At 37.3% G+C, this 19,688-nt stretch overlaps 1 pseudogene; it reads left to right on the forward strand.

Annotated features, from left to right (window-relative positions):
• The first annotated feature begins 511 nt into the window (after positions 1-511).
• On the forward strand, positions 512-16,619 carry LOC139733841 (galactosylceramide sulfotransferase-like; annotated as a pseudogene).
• The last annotated feature ends 3,069 nt before the right edge of the window (positions 16,620-19,688 follow it).

The raw sequence follows: 19,688 nt of genomic DNA on the forward strand, positions 1-19,688 counted from the left end.
TTTGGGGTCCACTTAATTTATTTGCGCATAGGTAAATTTCTTTTGAGAGTCACTACTTGATCTACTAGACCACTAGTATAGTACGAGTATCCTACATTTACATTGTCCTTATTACATTAGTAGAACCACAACTACACCAATGAGCCACGTTTTGCCAAGCCCACCGAAAGGAAAGGCTGTCATACTCATACATAGCTCTAAGTTTGCTCTTTATTTTCATAGCTTGCTGTGTTTTTGTTTATTTATTTTTACTCATTGTTTTCTCAAATGTTAGTGAAAACTATTATCGAAAGTACTGGACCCTACACTAGCATAGCGTACTGTCGTCCACTCTGTACAGCCCAATCGCCGTACTTCGCACGGCGACTGGTCGGGCTAGATCAAACTTAGACCTGACAAATAAATAAATAAAACTTACCGTTGTTACCGCTGATTTTCTTTTGTGGTGGCATTAACTGGTCAGGAGAATGTCCATTCCATAGCTGCAAAACAGAACAATGGCCATTACTTCATGGTTCACAGTGCAGCAAAGCTTGCCTGCCAGTCAACCAGAGAGTACTCTGCTGCACCCAGCTGCTGCCAGCTGTAAGTAATACCTGTCGCAACCGGCGCGGCAGCAGCGGCGGCACAACATTCACTGCCGCGGCTGAAATGGATCTGCAGCGCGTAGCCGTAGGTATTACACATAGAGTTATGCAGTGTAGCGTGTGTTGTGATGGCCACGATGTTGATACGTTGTTTTGCCGTGCTGACTGTAGCGCGCATGGCCCTGATTTTATACAGCAAAGCGCTGTATGATGACATACGTTCTTTTGGCGTCGCAATTTCTTTCTTTTTTTCTTGAGAAACCACCATGAAAAAACAGTGTATGTAAAGATACGTTCATTTGCCGTAACAGCGAAAATGCTTTCTTTGTCATTTCTATACGTATCTCAGGTTACGTTGTTTTGCCTAGCTGGAAACGGCAAAGTTGTGAAAAAAGTGTGTGAGATACGCTTTTTATCTCTGAAATGGTAAACATTTGAGAATTGAGACATTCACCATTAAAAAGAGCGCATTTTATTTAGGAGCCATATGCTCATAACTCAAAATGCCCAAATTTTGAGTTACGTTCCTTTGCCTTATCACGGCCGAGCTGTAAAGACGATGCTGCTCTCTGGATATCAGTGATCTTATAATGTCATTGCAATTGTATTGTATATGAAATTCTCTCGTTGAATTATCGCCGTTCAGAATATATTGCGTAATGTTATGTAACCGACCATGACCTGTAACTGTTCACCTGTACGTCGGTGAGAAAATACTTTGCCATGCTTTTAAATACTATTCAGCGATTCAGGTGATCTCACTTTGTGTATTAGCGAAAGCAGACAGACCTCTCTCTCTCCTTTCTCCTATCCTATCTCTATGCAAGTCATCCCTCCCCTTATTTTCCTATATGTTATGTATTATGTACGAGGGCTGCATGCAAATCAAGCAATGCTTAAGCTGTAGCCCTTCTGCGTTATTCATTGCATCACTGATATGTTCTGTTGTACATTGTAAAGGCAATGAAGAAACTGTATTGCTGTACATTCTAAAGGTAATGAAGAAACTTACCTTGTTAGCAATTAATGTTTATGTATAACCATTTGTATGTATGGTACCATCAATGTATATGATATATGTGCATGTATCTGCATGAGCAGTGATATAATGCAGAAACCAATAAAATCAAATCAAATCAAATCAATTCTTCTTTTTTTTTTGAGATTCTGAGGCTGCCATCACTATCAAGCATGTGCTTAAAGACCACAGACTCCTGCATGGTTTTTTTATTCCTCTTTATTCTGAAACAAGTGAAGAGTTTGTTCGCAAAAACTGATAATTCAATATTTGCAAAATGCAGATATTTGCGATTAAAAGTCAAGAAAAATAAAGAGAATAATAAGTAAATGTTTGTTCTTTTGACCATAACTTCAAAAATGTATTGTAGTGACCAATATCTCATTTTAAAAGGTATTATTTTGTACTTTATGACAAAGACCGTACTTCAAAATCTTCAAAAATGGACTTATCGGTTTTTTGCGAACAAACTCTTCAAGTGTATCGTCGATTCCTTTGATCTCATTGTTATGTTTATTCCTTAAAGATTGTGATTATGACACTATGAATGTAATGATTATTTTTTCCTATTCTGTTGTCAGATACAAGTGTTGTCATTTTATCTTCAATATTTGATTTCCTTGAAAAAATGCAGAAATATATTCGAACTAAACTGATCTGACCTGCTACTTCAGTATCTCCATTATAGCATACATGCGTTGGGGATTGTTCCAAAATGCAAATGGAGTCTATTTTTAGAATACAAAGCGAGCTATACGGAGTATCAATAAGTCAGTTGGTAGTTCAACTTTGCGCACGAGCAGAAAAGAACGGTCATTTGTACCAAGACGCAGGATGTTTTTTAAATTCACGGAGATAAGCATCTGTCATATAACGATTATCCATCCAATCCTCGTAAACTATACTTGCAAGTACATCCACCTGACAGGAAACCTGGTATTTCAAAATACGAATAAAAACATGTATTTAATGCATTCAATACAGAAAAAAAGACATTGATGCTTCTCCCGAGGGTTGTTTGACGATCATTTTGGTCACCATGTCTCACTATGCGAAATCATTTGTAGTTTAAGACGAAAAGCATAAATTGTAACGCCGGGCAAACTTTTTGGTACGCATCATATTGCTTTGAACACGAGTGAAGTGCCTAACCAACTGAGGAAAAAAAGAAAAGTCATTTGTACCAACGTGCACATGAGCTAATTACGAACTGGCTTATTGTACAGATTATTTAGTACCAACAAGCCCATTTTTCAAAACAAATAACCTTTTAAAGAGTGTTGGTATATAAGACGGTGCATCACAAAACCAACAAAAAGTAGCACCCCCTTGATTTTACGTGAGGACTAAAAAAAGGTCAAATGGGTCAAACGAGGCAACTTAGAATTTTTCATATTTTCTGACAGAGCTATCCTTCTTTTACATTATTCTTCAGTTTTTTTGTTTTTTTTTTGGGGGGGGGAGGGAGATTAGAATGATCAGGTATGTCTTGGAGCCCCTCTTCATTTCTCGTAATCCTTTGCACACTCATCACTTTCAAGTCTAATAACTATTGAGGGATTACTGCTTTGAAAGTTGGCGTTAATCATGGACAGTTAGATAGAGCATGCTCAATTTCAAATTAATATAATAATATGATAATAAGTACTTGACTTGACCCTGTCCTTCACAGCCTCTTTTCTCAGTTCACATTTTTTTCCAGACTGGGTACTTTCTTTCCTATATTCCAGTACGTTAGGAGAGTCCATATGAATTGAGTTATACCTCTTTTTTTCCGGGTAAGCTACGCGAGCTTGTTGCGAGTAGGGATTTTCCAGGATGCAGGAGAATTTTCTGCTGGCGGATAAGGATATTGGCGAGTTTCGTACTTGTTTCTTACTGCCAGACGCATGCTAATTACCTGCTACTTGCGAATTTCGTGTGACCTGCGTGAAAGCTCTGAATACGATCCATTTTCAGCTATGAGCGATAAACGGGGACTGCGAAGTACCTGCGTTACAGCTGCGAAGTACATGCGTGGGAGTTGCCTGCGAGGTGCTGCCGCTAAATGCCTCCTACTCGTGTCCTGCGTGTACCTCTGCGAAAAAAAAAAACCCGCGACTCACCCGGAACGAGTTTTGAGCATGTTCAAGGGCTTGATCACACCGTGTCTGGGGAAGCCTTGTGGATTGACGTGCGGGGGGGGGGGGGGGGGGGGGGGGGGGGGGGGGATTTTTACTACCCGGACCTTCCGGTATTTTTTTTTTCAAAACAATGCAAATGTGTTTATTGGGAATTTTCTGCGTTGAACATATATTACAAATAAAATACAGTCATTATCTTTTTTGTTTTCCAGCACAATAAAATATTTAGTGTGTACTTCCAAATAAAACTGAGATATACATATACAGATAAGGCATACTACTAAAGAAAAGAATACAAAACACACCCAATTGGGAACCACTAGAGATAAAGTGAATCAATTGATCTGACTGAAACTTGCTCAAATCCTTGTCTGCCTGCAAAAATTGTCCTGCATGCTGGAAAATCCCCATACGTAACAAGCCTGCCTAGCTTGCCCGGAAAGGTGTGACAGGGCCTTAACTTGGCTGCGGGTGAATATGACTTGCGTGAGAAACTCCGGGCAACTACGTATGAGATACGTGCTAGGTACTGTCATGTGTGGATCATCTACGACCCCCGGGTAGTAAAAAAAAATGTTCTTAGCAAGTCGCACAGAAGGCTTGCCAGAAATGGTGTGACAGAGCCTTTAGTGTCTGTTTTTTTTAAGAATCTTCCCTAAATAAAAATTCATGTCTGGCGACTTATTGTTGGTTTTGTAATGCAGGGTCACTTTGTTATTATAAATCATATGAGAGCGGGGAGGAGTAACAATTAATGTAATAAGCCCGATTCCCACCCGTTGGGGACGGTTTGATTTTGCTGCAACACGCGTTTCCCAAAGACACCTGCCCGAGTATACTCGGGACTCGTCCTCAACGGGTTAAGTCAACTAGGGCTGTTCAAGCATCTGATATACTATTTTATACACTTATATAATGTGTGTGTGTGTGTGTGTGTGTGTGTTTGTGTGTATTTTCTTCAACACCCACAAACAGAATGATGGTCACCATTTTCTTTTCATCACGATCTTTTCTGGTTATATTCAAGGGTAGTTCGCAAACCATGGCAAACAACAGCGCATCAATCCTACAGTCGCTTTTTTTGTCGGTCTCCGCCTTGGTGCTCATCATCGTCAGTTTTTTCCTGGGGAAGCCGGGCCAACTGCCAACACTTCCCGCCCCCAATCATCCCAGAGTCCGTGCTTTCTTTCGGGATAGGTGAGCATAATATACTGTTCCACCATAAAGTTGTTTTCGTGAAAGAAAAGAAAAATCTCAATTAGTTCTTATGTACGAATGTCACAGAATGCGAAACTTTAATAGATTCTATACATTGTGGGCTATACTCTTCAAAAACGAACAAATGAAATTAATAGTTCTATTCATGCTGAACGCTGTGACATATCAGTAAAATCACATTCATATTTCCGTTATTGGTCTGACGCTTTCTTAGTCCAGTCAAAATATGGAATGACCCAAAACTAATTGCAACAGAAACCATTCTACTTGCATTTAACCTGGAAGAGCTATCAAAACAACATATTAAACGTTAATATTAAATTCGAGTGGTGGATCAATACCTAATTTGCATAAATTCAAAATGGCCGCCATAAAACCTATTTATGCTTATATCTTGGGACATAGAACCCATAGAAAGTCAGTTATTGTGTCTAAACCTACGTTTTTTTAGGTCAAGGAGTACAATCATAACATCAGTAATAACTTAAATGCATTTATTTGTACATAAATTGCATAAATTTGCATGTAAATGCATTCAAAATGGCCGCCATAATGGCCTTTTAATATCTCCGTACATAAAACCTGTAGAAAGTAAATTTTGGCATTTTATGATTTTCATGTCAATAAACACGATCATGTCAGTTGTAACTCAAAAAGCATTCTACATACATAATTTACATATATATATGCACATAATTATATGCAAAATGGCTGCCAAATGGCTTGGACATGCCCTTATCTCTGATTATTTCATCCGTAAGTGGTTCCCTTTGTGTCTCTTATCTTCACTGCCAGGAATAATAGCTGCAGTACTATATTCAATAGTAAGTCACTGAAAATCTGCATAAATATACATATAAATATAATTATTCAAATCACTAATATGAATATATTTCTACTTTTAGGATATAAATATACATACAGCCTGCACAATGTTGATTGTGATGTCTGTATCTAGTAATTCAAGGGCAAAGAACATTTACATTTCACAATCTTAATGAACATCCTTACACCTAGTTGCATGAATTTCCACGAATTTCAAGCAGTTTTAGGCCTACTCTACCACCCATGATTTCCTCAAATAAAGCCTCTGGACAATAATCAATGAAAACAGCATTGAACAGAACAGATTTTCATTTAACTTTTACTTCAATTTAGCTTCCAAGTGTGCCCAATAGGTAAAGACAAATTGAAATCTTTGAATTGTTTAATGCATATTTGTAACTACAAAATATTTTCTTTTTTTTTTTGCAAGAAGGAGGGTACATCAATTTTTTATGAGCAAGTTTATCTATGAGTCTATGTACAAAAGTTACATGAGTTTGGTATACAATGTAGTAGATGTTTCGGTCATATTTTGGTGCCTTGGTCACTCAATGGCAAAAAACGCCTGCCACGTCTGTAGAAAAAGATCAAAACTTACAACTGGTCCCTATTGAATTAAGTATGGTAGCGACCAAACCGGGGCACTCCTTGATCTGCCATGAAACATTTGAAAGTACCTTCCACAGTATAGGGTCCCTGTAATCATGGCCTTTATCCTTTTACCCAATTCTGATTCTAGAGGGGAAAAATGCTGTCAAAGATTCCCTAATTTGGGGGATTTTGGACATCTTGGAGTCAACATGGGCTTCATGGTACTCATGTGACTAAATAATATGATATTCTATCACCTGCAAAGTTCGGTAGAAAAAGAAATGACCACAATTTTCGTGAAGATGAAAGTGTGAAAATTGGTCCCTAATTTAGTACAGGCCCAAAGGGGATCACCCCTGAATCTGTCATAAACAATCTTACGAGTCCATTCACTGATGTATTTACCCAAAGCACTTCTGCATTTATAGAAGTAGATACTCTTAACGCTATTTCTTTCAGTGGTTGATGGGCCACTTTCAGACTGTTTTCTCAAAATTTCCCGATCTCCCTCCAGAGTTTGTATGTAGCTCTACCGCTGTAGATGGCTCTCTCTCTCTCTCTCTCTCTCTCTCTCATTTTTTTTTGCATATGTCACAATTCAACACCAAAGAGTCATATGGCCCATGAGCTTGACACTAAACAAATAAGGCCCAAGAGTCTGACACTAGGCAATAAAAAAGAGCCCATGAGTCCGACACAACGCAAACAAGGCTCTTAAATTTGACACAGAATTATTAAAGCAAAGAAGACCAAAGACCTTTTTTTCAATGCTGACCTCATTGACTCGAGGGAAAACCCCAAATGTTTAAAGCAGGAGAACAGATACAGCGATGATCCCCTTCGGATCCGAACCAAATTAGGATCATCTTCACAATTGTTTGTTTGTTTGTTTGTTTGTTTTTTTTTTTTTTTTTGGGGGGGGGGTGTGGTCTACACTGCTGAGGGTACTTTCAAGTGTTTCATGGCAGAGTCAGGGGTGTCCACTTTAGCCCGCAGCCAGGAATGATTTATTGAGGACCAGTTTTAAGTTTTGATCTTTTTGGGAACACGCATGATCACATTTTTATACAACTTTGGCAAGTGTTTTCGCCAGTGTCATAGAATTAAAACATATGGATGCCATGTCTCCCTGGGCCCTGGAGGTCTCCAAAGGCTTCCAACTTTGGTGTGTTCTCCCTAGGTAACAATCTTCAAGACTGCATGGAAGGTAAACTTGAGATACTTGGGAGCTCTGAACCCAAGTGTTTCTTGTTCAGAAAGTCATTGAGTCACAAGGCACCAAAATATGACAACAACAATTTCTACACCAAACTCATTTAACTTTTGTTTATCGAACTCATAGATAAACATTCTCTGTTGTCATAATGAATTATTGATGTACTTTATGCATTAAACATGAAGACAAATTCTCACATTGTATGCATATATGAGATGTTTTAAACAATTCAAAGATTTCAATTTTTGTGTACCTATTGAGCACACTTGGAAGCTCATTTGGAGTTAAAGTTAAGTGACAATTGGTTCTGTTTGATACTATTAACATTAATTAATGCTCAGAGGCTTTATTTTAGGAAGTTATGGGTGGTACAGTACTTGCAAATTCATGCAACTGTATAGGTATATAAGATAATCATTAAGGTTGTTAAATGAATTATGTTAATGTTCTTTGTCCAACATTGTATGTACAAGTATTGTATATATATGATAAAAGGAGGTGTATTCATATTACTGATTTGAATAATTATATGATCTGATTCTGATTTTATTTCTGAATTTCTTTTTCATACATAACTGAAGTACAAAGTCAATTGAATAAACACATTGAGCACAGTACAAATTGAATTTGACAATTAAAGCAAATAAATGTGACTCTGCACCTCAAAACAAACAAAAAGTCGCCAGACATGAATTTTTAGTTAAGAGTATATTCTGAAAGAGCAAACTTTAAGCTTTAAAATGATGTATAACTCAAATCAAATGGACTCTCCTAACCTATCTAAATATTGGAAAGAAAGCACAAACTCAGGAATAGTGTGAACTGAGAAAAGAGGCTCTGAAGTACAGTGTCTATTCAAGCGCTTAATCTTCACCAAACCGTGCTGGCTGTGCGATGAATGGGACAAAAAACAAGAAGTAAACCACCAGAGTAACAACAGTGAAGGAATTATCAGATTAAACTGAAATTGAGCATGCCTCATTAACACATTCTGTCCATAATTAATGTCAACTTTCAAAGTAGTAGCACTATCCCTTCAAAAGTTATTAAAGTTGAAAGTGAAGAGTGTGGACAAGGTTTTTCAGAAAGGAAAAAGGGATTCTAAAGACACGCCTGATCACACTCTTCTACCAAAAATGTTCGAGATAAACTGCTAAAAAACACACTTTCCTGCCCGTTTTATGATACCAAATTTTAGCATAATGTAAAAGAAGACCCGCTCTTTCAGAAAATATGAAAAAGTCAAGATCGGCTAGGTTGACCCAATTAACTTATTTTCAGTCCTCACGCAAAATCAGTGTGTGCGACTTTATGTTCGTTTTGAGGTGCACAGTCACAAATGATTAATTCAAATATTCACCTTTTTTCCCTGATACCATTCAAAATGAAGATAAATTATTTTGTGCATACATTTATGCATACATAAGTTACAGTATATATCTTGCTCAAAGACAAATCAGGCAATTCTTGATGTACAGAAATTCAGGAGACCATCGTCATAAGCAAGTGCTTGACGAGGACAATGGTCTCAGAAATGATTGTCTAAACAATACAACATTGTTGGAGTATAAGTCACTATTCACTGAGTGGTGATAAGGAGAAAGGGAGGGAAGAATGAGGGGAAAAAAGTGCAATAATTATATGTATTGTTGCGTTTCAAACAAGAGTCAGTGAATCAATCACACCAACATAATATCAATGCATTTACAGAGAGAACATTTATTGGCGTCTTGACTTCAGGAGGACCAAATTCAGACTGACTCCCAAACAGGAGTTTTAGCTTGGCATCATTCCCAGCCAATTATACAAACAATTAACCAATTGGCTACTTCCATCATAGAAGAGATTAAATGTATAACTAATACAGGTACAATCGGGCAATAGGGTGGTAATTGGAGGGAGGCATGGCTACAACATTAGGACAAAGGGACATCAAGTTGAGATTATTACAAAGGGGTGACACCAAACGTCTTAGCTACTAGGGGAGGACAAAGGACAGGCAATTGCATCGTCAGTACAGTAGATGAGAAAAGGGCTACAGTTACTGCTTTTATCTAGGCACCAACACTAAGCTTATACTTGTGTGTCTTGGTTCAATTAACACATAGGGGCTAACTAAGTTCTCCAGTTTATGACTTTAGGACAAAGGACATTCAATCTGTACAAGATATATGTGTGGGAGAACACTGATAAGAATTAAGACATTGAACCTGACTATGAAGTGCAACCAGTATACAGGACAAGTTACTGACCTTAACAGTATAATATGTGACCCTGCACCTCAAAACAAACAAAAAGTCGCCAGACATGAATTTTTACCTAAGACCATATTCTGAAAGAGCAGACTTTAAGCTTTAAAATGATGTATAATTCAAATCAAATGGACTCTCCTAACCTATCTAAATATTGGAAAGAAAGCACAAACTCAGGAAAAGTGTGAACTGAGAAAAGAGGCCCTGAAGTACAGTGTCTATTCAAGTGCTTAATCTTTACCAAACTGTGCTGGCTGTGCAATGAATGGGACAAAAAAAAAAAACAGGAAGTAAACCACCAGAGTAACGACAATGAAGATATTATCAGATTAAACTGAAATTAGACATGCCTCATTAACACATTCTGTCCAAAATTAATGCCAACTTTCAAAGCAGTAGCATTATCCTGTCAAAAGTTATATGAGTTGAAAGTGAAGAGTGTGGACAAGGTTTTTCAGAAATGAAAAAGGGATTCTAAAGACACACCTAGTCACACTAGTCTACCAAAAATGTTCGAGATAAACTGCTAAAAAACACACTTTCCTGCCCGTTTTATGATACCAAATTTTAGCATAATGTAAAAGAAGACCCGCTCTTTCACAAAATATGAAAAAGTCAAGTTCGGCTAGGTTGACCCATTTCACATATTTTTAGTCCTCATGCAAAATCAGTGTGTGCGACTTTATGTTCGTTTTGAGGTGCACGGTCACATATGAAGATTTTCATGACTTACTCCTGAAAGTAGGTACTGCAGCAATTACTCCTGGCAGTGAAGATAAGAGACACAAAGAGACCCACTTACAGATGAAATAATCGGGCATGTACAAGCCATGTGACAGCCATTTTGCATATGATTATATGCTATGATATGCAAATTATGTATGTAAGATTGTTTTTTAAGTTACAACTGACATCATGATTGTGTTAATTGACGTGAAAAACATAAATATAGATGCCAAAATTTACTTCCTACAGGTTTTATGTACGGAGATATCAAAAGGCCATTATGCCGGCCATTTTGAATGCATTTATATGCAAATTTATGCAAATTATTTACAAAGAAATACTTTTAAGTTATTACTGATATCATAATTGTACTCCTTGACGTAAAAATACATAGGTTTAGACACAAGAACTGACTTTCTATGAGTTCTATGTCCCAAGATATAAGCATAAATAGGTTTCATGGCGGCCATTTTGAATTTATGCAAATTAGGCATTGATCCACCTCTTGAATTTTAGGGAACTTTTAATATGTTGTTTTGATAGCTCTTCCAGGTTAAATGCAAGTGGAATGATTTCTGTTGCAATTTGTTTTGGGTTGACCCCCTTTTTTCATATTTTGACTGGACTATCTGTACGGCGTATAATGATGTCCTTTATATCGTAGGTTGCACCTAATATTGAATACGATAATCATGTTGATGTTGTTATAATTAAGACAAGGGAGGTGGTAAAAGCACCCTTTACTTTGTGATGAGGTTATAAAAATGACAAATATGAAACGACGTCTTGTAAATGCCGGAACTATGTTGCATTACGAAAAAAAAAAATGTACATGTATATATGTGACGCTGCACCTCAAAACAAACAAAAAGTCGCCAGACATGAATTTTTAGTTAAGACCATAATCTGAAAAAGCAGACTTTAAGCTTTAAAATGATGTATAACTCATATCAAATGGACTCTCCTAACCTATCTAAATATTGGAAAGAAAGCACAAACTCAGGAAAAGTGTGAACTGAGAAAAGAGGCTCTGAAGTACAGTGTCTATTCAAGCGCTTAATCTTTACGAAACCGTGCTGGCTGTGCGATGAATGGGACAAAAAACAGGAAGTAAACCACCAGAGTAACAACAATGAAGGGATTATCAGATTAAATTGAAATTAAGCATGCCTTATTAACACATTCTGTCCATAATTAATTCCAACTTTCAAAGCAGTAGCGCTATCTTTTCAAAAGTTATTAGAGTTGAAAGTGAAGAGTGTGGACAAGGTTTTTCAGAAATGAAAAAAGGTATTATAAAGACACACCTAATCACACTATTCTACCGAAAATGTTCGAGATGAACTGCTAAAAAACACATTTTCCTGCCCATTTTATGATACCAAATTTTAACATAAAGTAAAAGAAGACCCGCCCTTTCAGGAAATATGAAAAAGTCAAGTTCAGCTAGGTTAACCCATTTCACTTATTTTCAGTCCTCACGCAAAATCAGTGTGTGCGACTTCATGTTCGTTTTGAGGTGCACGGTCACATATATAGATTGATCTAGATATACGACCGTGCATCACAAAACCAACAAAAAATCGCAACCCTTGACTTTGCGTGAGGACACACACACACACACACACACACACACACACACACAAAGTGAAATGGGTCACTAAAAGAGTTATTCGTATTATACATTATTCCCAAGTTCAGATCATAAAATTAATGGGAAACCGTGACTTCCTCAGTTTTCTACTACAACTCCCCCCACTTTTTTTTTTTTTTTTTTTTGGTAAAGTAGTGAGATCAGGTATGTCTTGGAGGCTCCTTTTTTTTTTTTTGAAAATCCTTTGCACACTCTGCACTTTGAACTCTAATAACTTTTTAAAGAATAATGCTTCTGCTTTGAACGTTGACATTTATCATTGACACAATTCTTAACAGTAAATGCTTTATTTCAGCTTAATCTGATAATTTCTTCATTGTTATTGTTCCACTGGTTTACATCCTGATTTCTAGTCTCATTCATTGCACAGCTAGCGCGGTTCGGTATTTCCTAAGCGCTTGAATAGACCCTCTATTTCATAGCCTCTTTTCTCAGTTAACACTTTTCCAGCGTGTATGTATTATTTCCAATACATAGTTAGGAGAGTCCATTTGGATTGAGTTATACATCATTTTAAAGCTTAGAGCCTGGTCTTTAGAATCTGTCCTTTACTAAAAATTCATGTCTAGCGGTATTTTATTACTTCTGTCAAGGAATGAGGAGGTTATTGTAATCATCGGCTTTGTTTTTTCTGTTTGTAAAATAACTCACAAAGGTGCTTCGGATTAAAATGCAACTTCTATGAAAATTCGTTCTTGACACAAGGAACACCTCATTCAATGTAAGCAGTGATCCAGAAATTTTAATGGATCTTGTAAGTATTTCTCTTTTTTGTGACATTTAAATTCAACGAACGTGGGGTTTAAGATGTGCGTACTGGAGTTTTACATGCGCGCGTGCTCAGCTCGGGCGGCTGTGCAATGATGGAAACAACAGGCTTGTATTTGGGGGAAAATGCATACGTATTAAGGGTGGAAATGAGTTGCTAGCTTGGCGGAGGTCTTCCCTCTCCGAGTGCTTAGTAGTCGGTTTTGCGTTTAAAGGTCAAAATATAAACACCTACAACTACATTTGTAACGACAGTGGCGGATCCAGAGGGGAGCGCAATCGACGCACGCCCCCCTTTATTTTTCGTAAAAACAAAAGAAATAAAAAGAAAAACAATGAAATGAAACCCGGAAGTGGCAACAGAAATATTAGTCACCCCCCCCCCCCCTCCTTTACAGAATTCCTGGATCCGCCCCTGTAACGAGATTATAGGAATACGAAATGTGAAGCAGCTTCCCACCGTGCTGGAAAGAACAGTGTCCCACAATCTAAAATATAATGTAAAACACAGAGTGAACTCATTCTGGGCACACAGTGTATAATCTCTTCGCACAGATGAATTCGAGCGTTTCAGCAGTGTAAACACACTGTGAATAAATGAAGTGCGTTAGTGCGTAATTGGCATTAGAAAGAATACATAGACACCTAAAAGTGTAGCCGGTAAAGCTTTGTTTTCTGAAGACATCTTTTTTTCGCTTGTCAGCTAAATAAGAAACCCTGAAGTGGAATAAGAAAGATGAGTTGAGGACCTTTTTTTTTTTTTTTTTTTTTTTTTCTCTCGTGAGCTGATTTCACATAGTCGACTATGTTAACACAGTGTGTACACATTGTAAAACACAGTGTTCTTTGTAGCATGGTGAAAATGCCGGGAACATATTGGTTATCGCAACAACAAGAAAGTATATAATAATGTATTATAGGCATTTAAAACAACCCACTCCATGTGTAGCTTAATGGACAAAAATTGACTAACAGTCAGGTATCAAGGACACCAAAACCCAAAGAGCAATATGGATTTAGTGCAAGTAGCACAATTAGTAGAAAGCATCAGCGAAAGTTTGTTGACAATCGCACAATCCATGCAAAAGTTATGAAATTATAGAGTTTTGGTGTTGTAATGACTGGATAAGGAGACTACTAGAGTTTAGGACGTCATGTGTGGACCACAATATAAAGAAAATAAAAGAAAAAATGCCACACAATTTTGTTTTCATAAAACATATGCATACAACCAACTTGTCACCGACATACGTTAAAGTACAATGAACGAGAAAATAGTTCGATATTCATAAATAGGGTGAATCATACATTTGCGCAAAGCTTAAGTCTCCAGGAATATGAATAATTAACTTTCGGAAGATGAAAACGTCTCTAGAATGATGGACAGATGATGTTTTGGGACCCTTTTCTGACCACCTGAACCCTTTAGATCTATGTAGGTTTAAATTAGACTTTACAGGTCTAGTTAGAGGTCTATACCTACTGCAGAGTTCTACAGTAAACAGTTCCGATACTTTTGTGAGACGGGCGTAGGTTCTTCGTCTAAAACACACCTTTAATATGTCCTAGACGGCTTCTGCTGCTAGCTTACTAATAATTGCTGCTGGCGGCCGGTGGCGATGGCCAGCTACAATGCATCGACTGAACTACCTTGATATGAGCTATAGCCAGTACGGTACGTGCAGTACGTGCTCGCTCATAACCCTAAGTATCAGTAACCAATGAGATGGTAGTGAGAGCGCGTTTACACCGAGCACAGCAACGGCAGTCGTCATGATTTTCGCTATGGTGCGCCGAAGGGAATCATGCCTGGTTCTGTAAAGAATAGTATTTCGGCACAAAATCCCCCAATATATTATTCTTATGTCAAAATCAACAGCAACAATCAATCACCAGTAGAAGTTTCATTTTGTAACAAAATTATTAGCGCCGAGGTGATATTGTATTCTTAGAACCAGACTTGGTTCCTTTTGGTGCACCATAGCAAAAACCCGGCCCGTTGAACGTACTGTGCTCGGTATAAACGCGCCATAACAGTTCAATAGTTTCATATGATTTTCCTAATTGAATCTCTCGTCCATCGTACTTTAAGGGTAAAATCATTCCCCCTGCTTTCTGAAAGAGGTGAGTCAATTGTACTTCAATAGGCTAGGAAAGTGAAAATATGTTGAATTTTTTAATATTTTCTTTATATTGATGTCCACATAATAAACTGAAGTAGTCTCCTTATCAAGTCATTACAACACATAAACTTTTAAATTTCGTAGCTTTCTCATCGATTGTCCGATTTTCCTTAACTTTCACTGATGTGTTGTAATAATGTTGCTGCTTTCACTCAATCCACATTGTTCTTGGGGTTTTGGTTTCCTTTGAATTGTTTGTAAAGGCACATGTAGCGAATTTTCATTATGTCAACATGACCCACTACTCTGAAGCAGACAAAAAAAAAAAGAAGAAAATGAGGGAGCAGCGCCAAACGAAGCATTTCGAACAATCTGAAGATTGTGATCTTTTTTTTAGGTGCACATTAACACATTAGCAATCAAGATGATACCCAGTTTCAAATATCATCATGACTTTCTATTTCCTACAGGCCGATAAATTCGACAAGTAAAGCGAATCAGTCACTCCTTGTAACAGGACCACTTCAAATAAATTCGACTTCGCTTGCTGCCGACTTTGTCCACAATGGATCTGACGTTCAACCACAGGATACCTGCCGACCACTTCAAAGAGTCGTATATATAAAAACACACAAAACAGGATCAACTACTCTAGCGTCAATATTTGAACGGTACGCGTATCTCCACAGTCTGGATGTTGCAGTGCCTCCATTGGTAATTAATATCGCGAAACGAAAGAGGAAAGATTTCGACATGATATTTAATCATGTTAGATATAACCGTAGACAAATGGACATTGCTGTGCCTCGAGCAAAATACGTCTCTATCATTCGACATCCAGTGTTGCAATTTGAATCATTCTTTGGATATTTTGAATAGGCAAGGCGCTTGCATATCAACACTACTAATCCCTTTGAAACATTCGTGTCTAACATAAAAAACTTTTCTACCGGAAAAATGTATATGGCGCAACGAGCAAGAAATGGACAGCTGTATGATTTTGGTTTTGATCATAAATATGATGAAAATCTGACGAAAATCGAAGAGAAAATCGAAGAACTAGGAAGAGAAATAGATTTGATAATGATCAGTGATTACTTTGACGAGTCCTTGATTCTTCTACGAAAACTGATGTGCTGGAACTATACGGACATTCTTTACATATCTAACGGCGTTCGGAGCAAAAGTCACCGGTATCCCATCACGGAGGAAACTGAACAAAAAATTCGTTCGTGGAATGCCGGAGACGTGATGCTGTATGACTATTTCAACAAGACATTTTGGAAGAAAGTTCAAGAGTATGGCAACAGGTTTAGTCAGGATCTTGCTCATTTTCGGGCATTAAAAGGAGATTTCGAGGACGAGTGCATTAAGAGAAACGCGACCAACAAGGACGACAAGCGAGAGGATAAATTCGTTTTGAAACGAAACTCAACGAAGTTTTGTAATGACCTACTCCGCGGAGATGTCCCTTACACAAGTCTTCTTAAAAAGACAATGGTCGCTAGATATCACTGACTGTGAGATGCATTGCCATTACAATGTCATATCCTGCTTTTAACACTGATATTGATATGATGAAAGCAGATATTGAAGCTGTAAAATTGCAAACTATTCTTTTGTTTTATGCTTTTCATTCTCATATTGATAATTCATCAATAATATCTTACACATTCAACACTCGTTTGGATGTTGGAGCTTAGTACTTTAATAATGAACTTTCCTGGAAATTTCATGTTGACAATTTTTGTAAGACAATTTCACGTATATAGGTGTTATTAATAGACTAAAATTGTCTATTCCTCAACATTCGTTGTCTACATTGTATTCACCTTTGATATTGCCCTACTTTAATTACGGAATTTTGGTATGTGGAAAGACGCATAAACTATTATTGGATATAGGGTTCTATACCGTTACAAAAGAAGACTCTTCGCATTATTTGTAACACCGTTCCATATTCTCATACAGATCCTTTCTTCTTTCATAATAAAATTCTGAAAATTAACCCGTTCCACATGAGAACCTGGTGGCCTGAGTATTAAATCTATGGGCATTTCAGAATTAAGTATGGAATGGGTTAAAGGTTTGTTTTTACTTCAATTAGGGGGAACTTATGTATACTTTTAGTAATAACTGCCTCCCTTTTTATTTTTAACTCCATGTTTATGCGAAACTGGACATACCATAGATATCCAACCAAACAGTCAAATGAATTTCATTTACCTCTGTTAAGAACCGTGCTAGCTCAGCAGACTTTTTTATGCAGGTCCAAGATTCGTGAACTCCCTTCCTATTCTACATAAAAAATGCACCTTCATTGAATTCCTTTGAAAAGAGATTGAAGGTGTTTCTTTTAAACTTTTTATAACACAACCGAATGAATTTAATTTTATAATGTATTTCGTAAGCACGACATTATCTCCTCTTTTTTCCCTATAAGCATGCGTTCTCTTGAGGCATCGATCATTTTTACTGCGTACTAGTATTCCATACGTGCCCTCACGGTTACAGTCTCTTCCGCTGGAGAGCAGCTCGACACTGTATCACCTTAGAAGACGCTTGGCTAATTGTCTCTGTGGGCATTGGCCCTTGGTGTATGCATCAAAATGATTAAGGATTTTCCTTCTCTCTCTCTTTCTCTTCCTCCTCTCCCTATTTTGTGTTCCCTTGTTCACACTTTTGTTTTCTTTGTTTTTGTTCTATTTCCGCACTCTTTATAGTTGTGAGCTATTCAACCCCAAGCTTATTTCCCCCTTTCCCGCAGAGGTACCCACATGATACAAGCATGGTCCTTTGATTGGGTACCTCCTGGCTCCTTTTTTTTTCCGCATAGTGTCTATAGAGTGTATGTTGCTCTTTTTGTACTGATAATGTAGACATGAGCATGATATCATCCCTGTTTGGTTATGCATATTCTCATCGACTCGCATGTCAAATTCATCATCTTGTTTCTTGAACATTCTGTTCAAAAAGAAAAGTTAAAAAAGTTTGACTTTAATGTTATTTACATAATATAGCTGCTACAGCGTCTTGTGCGATAAGCTATATCGGCCAACGTGTATGTTATAATTATTATGTACCGTTTCGGAATGTAACTTTCTTGGTCTCGCTTTCCCTTTACCCATCTGCTATTCTTATACATTCTGCCTTCTTCCTCCCAAATCCCTTCGTCTTTCCGACAGTTGCTTCTGTTATCTTTTCTTCCGAGATCACTCTCCTTGCTCACTGACCTGACCTGTCCTTTCAGTAAGTCTGTGTCCTAAGTCTACCTCTATATACACGTGGATTGAGAGAAAGCAGCAATTTTCAGTGTATCCACACATCTGTGAGAGTTTGAGGAAAATTGGAAAATCCGTTCAAAGAGTTTTTTTAAGAATGTTTCAAGTATATGCGCAGTCATTGCTAGATGAGAAGACTACAAAATTGTACGACGTCACAACGATGTAAGGAAAATATAAAGATGACTTTGTTTTAAAAAAGTACGTTTTCTCGACGTGTCACTCACTTATGTTAGAGGTGATATTATTCCCCCTGCCGTCTACAAGAGAAAAGTCGGGTGTTTTAATTTTTTTCACTATTATTATGCGAGAAAGAGGAAATATGTTGAATTTCCTTTATATCGGTGTACACATGTGACATCGCAAGCGGTAGTAGTCATCTCATCCAGCAGTGACTGGACAGAAATTTAGGGAAAAATAATCATGACTTTTGAACGGATTGTCTGATTTTCCTCACACTTTCACGGATGTGTTTTACCAGATGAATGTTGCTGTATTACATATTCCACATGTCTCTGTATGTTTTGCACTGGTTTGCATGCAATAGACTGTTGTTAAATATTTCCAAAACAGTTTTTATGCCGCTTAGATGTTCTTTTTCACGAACTGATAACAATTGTAATTATATTGTAATTATTGATCGATTGCCTCTAACTGAAGGGGAAATCACTTAGGTTTTAGGAGCTACATTTGACTAAAATTTAATTTGGAATATTCATTATCTATAATATTTACAGATCTTTCTCTAAAGCAATGGTGATTTTTTTACCGATTCCAAAGACAAAAACAAAAACAAAAACTTATATCTGAAAAGTATCTTATCATTTCATATAATTTTCTCATTTTACCATATATAGCATATTGCGATATAACATGGGAAAAGTATGAAGTAGAATAGTCTATTCTTATTCTCCAGAAATGCATTCTGCGATGAAAAACTAATTGCCTTTATTTATACTGTTTCTATTTTTGGTATTAAATAATTTCAGATTATATGTGACCATGCACCACAAAACGAACAAAAAGTCGCCAGACATGGATTTTTAGTTAAGGGCAGATTCTGAAAGAGCAGACTCTAAGCTTTAGAATGATGTATAACTCAATTCACATGGACTCCCATAACCTACCTAAATACTGGAAAGAAAGAACACACTCTGGAAAAGTGTGAACTAGGAAAAGAGGCTCTGAAGTACACAGTCTATTCAAGCGCTTAATCTTTACCAAGCTGCGCTAGCTGTGCCATGAAAGGGACAAAACACAGGATGTCATACAACGGAGCACAACAATGAAGGGATTATCAGATTAA

Source organism: Diadema antillarum, unplaced genomic scaffold, assembly GCF_040938485.1.
Source record: "Diadema antillarum isolate AM-2024a unplaced genomic scaffold, OU_Dant_1.0 seq00000498_RagTag, whole genome shotgun sequence".
Lineage (NCBI taxonomy): Eukaryota > Metazoa > Echinodermata > Echinoidea > Diadematoida > Diadematidae > Diadema > Diadema antillarum.